Raw genomic sequence first — 6,453 nt, forward strand, 5'->3', positions numbered from 1 at the left:
TAAACCTCATTTTTCTCCATTTATAATGGCATCTAACAATGTAGCTCAAGTCAGTAACTAGAAGTCAGTCTTGTTTTTTTCCTCACCTTCTCTTAAATCCATTAGCAAGTTTTATTAGTTCCCCAAAAATATATTAAATTGAACTATGTTGTTTTTAAGTGCCGCTGAATTGGTTCTGACCCATAGTGATCCTGTATAGGATTTCCAAGGAACAGCTGGCGAACCTGAATTACTGACCTTGCAGTTCAAACTGACTTTGCAGTCCAGCACATTAAACCAGGATGCTGAAAATTGAACTCTAGACACCAGGAATTTGGAATAAAATGTAGAATAATAATTTTTGCCAGAATTGTATTTAAATTAAAATTGAACTATAGATATTACAAGCAGATTTTCATACTATTTTCTACACCTAGACTTCTACTACCCTTGCCCAGGGCATCATCATGCATTCCTCATCATCTGCAGCAGCTTGCTAACTTCTCCCCCTGCGTCTACCCTTGAACTCTTTAGTGGATTCTCTACACATAGTCAGAATCTTTTAAAAACCTAGCTGAACAATTGGCCCTCTGCTCCAAACCACTGTCTGTATCTATCGTCTTTGTTCGTGTGATCCCCACCACACTAGCTTGCATTCCATTGTTTTAACACACAAGCTTGTCCCTGTCTCATGGGTTTTGATCTTGCTATTTTTTCTACCTGGAAAGTTGCTCCCATCGTGTTTTGTCATAATTGAAGCCCTAGTCATCTGGTTATTTATTAAATGTTGTTTCCTTTCTGTCTCTCCTCCCACGTGTATACACATAACTCATATACATATACACCTCAGCTCGCTCTCCGTCATTTTACTCTGTGTTTTATCCATAGGACTTTTTAGTTTATTATATCTCAGTTTCATTAGGATGTAAGTGTGTAAGCACAGAGGCCTTATCCATCTTGTTCATTATTTGTTCATTTCCTGCTTTTAGAACAAAGCACAGCACATGGTACATACTCAATAAATACTTTATGATTAAGAATAACTAAATATTTTACAATGCATAGTTTCTACGTGGAAGTTTAAAAATGCATTTGAAAAACCCTGGTACATAGGCACTCAACAAACATTGTTTATCTCATCTCTTACATCTGTAAATATAAAATTTTTGCATCTTATGTCCTCAGTGCTTAGCATTGTTACTGGAAATAACATGCAGTCAATAACCATATCATGAAAGCAAAGATTCCATACACACTTAGTTATGTGCCCCCAAGTCAATTCTGACCAATAGCGACCCTGTATAGGGTTTCCAAGGAATGGCTGGTGGGTTTGAACCACTGAACTTGTGGTTAGCAGTTTAGTGTTGATCTTACAACACCATACCAGGACTCCCCATATACATTAATACATAATAAACTAAAATATGTTAGTACGATTAAATATTTTAAACAAGTCTTTTTTGGTGCAAATAACAGAAATCAGCTCATACTAACATATACAAACAGGTGATTCATTATAAGGACAAAAGTACCATCTCACAGATTTCATGACAGAAGGAACAGCAAGGATCTCCCAGGGCCAGAATGTCAGCACTTCTATGTCCTCTGGAGTAGTGAGTTTTTTTTGTTTTGTTTTGTTTTCTGCATCATTCTTCTCTAGATCAGCCATCTTTAGTTTTCATACACTGGCTACCTCAATTTGACCTTTAGGTAGATTTACACCTCTGGCTTCCAAATGAGAGTAACTAATAGTGAAAATCAAACTGCCAAATTCCTGTGGAGAAAATCTGATTGACCTAGATTGGATCGAGTACTTACCTCTGCTCCTCCTGCCAGGGATTATGGGTATATATTATTAGGTAGACTTGGAGGGCTGCCTATGTGGGGATGGGTGTCATCTGAGAAGGGTGGGATCAAATAATGGAACAACTGGATACCCCAAAATACATCCACCTCTCAAAGTTGTTGTTGTTGCTATTAAGTGCTGTCGAGTCAGTTCTGATTCATAGTGACCCTATATAGGGTTTCCCAGGTGTGGTTGGTGAGCTTGAACTGCCAACCTTACAGTTCAAACTGACCTTGCAGTCTAGCTCATTAACCTGCAGTGTTACACTAGGACTCCACCTCTCAAAGTATGTATGTCCAATTTATAGAGGAGCTGAAAAATTATCTCCCATGGCAGATTTGATCTTCAGGTAAAAGTTGATTTTCCTTAACCATGTCCCATTCAAATAATCACAGACACATTGGTAGGGGAGACATAGCCCACATATGTGTGGAAAGCTCACCTTAGCTTTGGACATGAGAAAGACTTCACAGTCTAGAGGCTTTAGCATAAGCCAGTGTCTGATCTGTGTAAATTACAAATTGGATACACAGAAAATTCAGAAGAGGGGTTTTAAATTCTAGTGTGATGACATTGAAGGACAAATGTAATTGGCATTTTTGATAAGCGTACACATGTTCTTAGGAAGAACCATTTTTGAGACAAACTACTGAGGTGCGATTAAAACTGAGATACAAATAACCACCACTTTCATCTTTGACCTCTGGTAAGACTTGATTTATTACACACGTAAGAAAAGAGGATGATTTGATTCCTGGTGTTAGCATAGGCATTACATTAGAGTCCTAGAAGGAGCAGGAAAGTGGATTTGTTTTCATCCATCTTGGCGCATCTCTCTGCAGGCATGCCTAGCAGTTTCCTATGCATAAGAGAGAGGTGTTTATTGAATTTTAGGACATCATTCTTCTGCCTGCCACTTCTTACTCTGTGACTCTCTCAAAAAGAATGGACATCCTTTGAATTAAGACTTGAGATTTTTGAACATGGAAAAGGTCAGAGAAATAAAGATAAGGCTGAGTGACGGTATGCTGTTTTTATCATGCACAATTCAGCTTAAAAGAATGTTTGTAACTGTCTTCAAAATAAATCCACCTTTCATTGTAGTAACAATAAGAAAAGATTAATAAAGAAGACAAAAACATTGGATAAAAACATTAAGGCTATTTTTACCATGAGCAGTAGCATTGTTATACAGACATTACATTATCACTTATTCTTAGACTCAAAACTTTACTTCATATGCATGTGGTAAGACCCAAACTCATGGACAAGGACAAAAATACATTATGCATATCAGACTCCATTTGTTACAACTGCCACTTCAACTCTCTATAATTTACTCATTCTTGCATTTTTGACACATTTATATTTTTAAACTATTTCATTGAGAATCTTTCAAACGCCAGGTGCTGGTCTAGAAACTGAGGCTTAAATGAGGCAAAGAGAAAAAGGGAAAGTGAATCAGGGCCTTTTTTTTTTATCGTTGTCATCTTATTTTATTTATGTTTTATTGTGAGTTATGTGATAGTTTAAGAGGGAGAGGAACTGTGGGCCGAAGACTGAGGGGGGAAGGGGGAGTGTAGAGGACGGGCTTCTAGGATATGCCCTTTGGTCGGAAAACGATGCATGGAGGGGATTGGAACCATGGCAATGTAATGATATACGATGGAATGAATCAGGGCCTTTTGCTTTACTTTCTTTTCTTGAACATTTACTCTGTATTACATCATTTCCTAACATCTTATACTTATTTAATATCAAAAACAACAACATCTCATTTAATTCTAATAACTGAAGGAAGAATAAGAGTTTGTGGGGTCTGAAAAAAAATTCAATTCTGGGGGTTCTTTTTTAAGAAAAATTAATATACAATTGGACTCCTGGTGTGGTGCTGCAGGATAATGCTCTGGACAGCAAGGTCAGTTTGAGCCACAAAGCCTTCATTTCAAACCCACCAATCACCCTCAGAAACACTATACAAGGTCACTATGAGTCGGAACTGACTCCACAGCACTTAACAACAACAATATAAAATTACAACTATATAATTAGGTTAGGAACTAACTTTGGAGAAAATTTGTGCTAGAAAGGAGGGGTTCTTGAAGCTTAACTTTTATTAGCTTCATCTCTTTAAAAGTGTTTTTAAAAGAAATCTATGAGATAAAAAGGAGCCGTGGTGACACAAGCTGCTAACCAAGAAGTGGTTTAAACCGGCCACTCCAGGGGAGAAACATGTGGCAGTCTGTTTCCATAAAGACTGTAGCCTCTGGTGTCCTTCAAGGTTGTTAAGAGTTGGAACTGTCTCCACAGTGCAATGGGCTGGCTATAAGATAAACCCTAATATTTTTTCCAATTTACATAAAAGGGAAATAAATTTTCAAAATATAGCTTGCCTCATGTATTAGAGCTCAGGATTGAGCAATGTGAAATTCTAGGATAAATTATAGGTCATAAATGAGACTTAGATTCTTCTTGGTATGTATACCAGATAATATTTTAAGCAGGAAGCTTCTTTCCATTTTGGGTTGAAGTAAGTCAATTCTAAAGGATCTGTGACTTCCAATTGAACGTTCCTTTTTCATTTCAGCCTCCAGAGTGAACTACTTCAGTCTACTCTGAAGCAGCCTAGAACATACTGAAATAACTCTCATGTAATCAAAAGCATTCCCAGAAGTAACACTGAAACCCTGTGGGGCTGATACATTAAGACTTGTATGCAAAAAGTGCTAATTATGTATTTTTTTATATATATAACTGAAGCAAAATAGAGTGGTTTTATAATTACGAGAAGGAATTCTATTCCCCTTCCTCTCCCTTCTTATTCACAATCAAATGTCATGTATTAAATTTGAGCTTCCTGGCTTTAAAATAAAACCCCTGAAATTACAATAAGTTTTAACAAATCTTGATGTATTCTTTATTTGTGTTGGAATATTAAAATAGCCAGCAGCCAAATCAGATGATGTATGGCCTTGAGCAAATCTGCTGCAAAAGGCTTCTTTAAAGTGCTCCAAAGCTAAGATGTCACTATGTAGACTAAGGCGCACCTGACTCTAGCCATGGTACTTTCAATGACCTCTTATGCATGCAAAAGCTAAACAATGAAATAGGAAGAACTGACAAGTTTGAATTATGCTATTGGAGAAGAATATTAAATATACCACAGACTTCCATAAGAACGATGTCTTGAAAAAAGTATCATGAGAAGAGTCCTTAGAGGTGGGGATAGTGAGATTTCATCTATTTTACTTTGAGCATGTCGCCAGGAGGGACCAAATGCTTGTAAAGTGGAGGGTGCGCATAAAAAAGGAAGATCCTAAACAAGATGGATTAACACAGTGGCTTCAACAATGGACTTAAACATAGCTACTATTGTAAGGATGGCACAAAAATGGGCAACATTCTGTTCTGTTATACATGGGGTAGCTATGAGTCTGAACCAATTCAATGACACCTAACAACATTACAAGAACCTGTCACAGACAAAAGTTAAGCTACCATTGTTTTTTTTTTTTTTTTTTTTGCATTGATCACACTTCTCTGCATTTCAATAATTGTTTGTTAAACAAATGAATGATTGAATGCATTTGCACTTATACTCAACCATCATCATCCCCTTTTATTCTTAACAAAGGTATAAGTACTTCATCCTGTTCTCCAAGAAAACACCAGGCCCTTGTTGGTGGGCCATAGAGATGGTGGTGCCATAGTGTCTGGTGAGAGGATGGCTGGGACCATGGCCATGGAAGCAGGCCTGTATGAGATGGTGTCTGTGGATGACCTGCTGAAGTTTGAGAAGAAATTTCAGTCTGAGGCAGCAGCAGGGTCAGTGTCCAAGAGCCCGCAATTTGAATATGCCTGGTGTCTTGTGCGGAGCAAGTATAATGATAACATCTGTAAAGGCATAGGGCTGCTTGAGGAGCTGCTGCCCAAGGGAAGCAAGGAGGAGCAAAGGGATTGTCATCTACCTGGCTGTGGGGAACTACCAGCTCAAGGAATATGCAAAGGCCCTGAGGTATGTGCGAGGGCTGCTGCAGACAAAGCCCCAGAGCAACCAGGCAAAGGAGCTGGATCAACTCATAGACAAGGCCATGAAGAAAGATGGACTGATGGGCCTGGCCACTGTTGGAGGCATGGCCCTCAGTGTGGCAGGACTAGCTGGCCTCGAACTTGCTATATCCAAATTGAACTTGCTGTATCCAACTCCAAATCCTGAATGCAACCACAGCTCTTCTGTCTGGGGGAGACAGCCTGGCCCAAGTTCACAGGCAAAGAAAACTACTGAGTTTGGGGTCTAGGAATGAAGGACCCTTGAGGGCCCCATCCTCACTGATCCTGTGTCACTATCTTATGTGGGTGTCAGCCTCCTTGCCCCTAAAACCTATCATGTAGCCCCAAATCATGTGTTTTAGTATGAGTGTAAATAAAATCAGGCTTTGGCTTGGGCAAAAAAAAAAAAAAAAGGAAAGAAAACACCAGAAAACAAATACACCCTGTAGATTTGAGTGAAGAAACTGGAGATGGATATTCTGATCATCTCAGAATGTCAAAGAACATCAGTATGCAATACATGCAATTATTATGACACTCTAATTGGAAAACCTTGAATAAACTGAGACATGGCCCAT

General features: G+C 38.5%; 1 pseudogene; it reads left to right on the forward strand.

The window, feature by feature from the left end:
• Window positions 1-5,567: 5,567 nt before the first annotated feature.
• Window positions 5,568-6,123, forward strand: LOC102813879 (annotated as a pseudogene).
• Window positions 6,124-6,453: the final 330 nt, after the last annotated feature.

This window comes from Chrysochloris asiatica, unplaced genomic scaffold (genome assembly GCF_000296735.1).
Source record: "Chrysochloris asiatica unplaced genomic scaffold, ChrAsi1.0 scaffold00196, whole genome shotgun sequence".
Taxonomy (NCBI): domain Eukaryota; kingdom Metazoa; phylum Chordata; class Mammalia; order Afrosoricida; family Chrysochloridae; genus Chrysochloris; species Chrysochloris asiatica.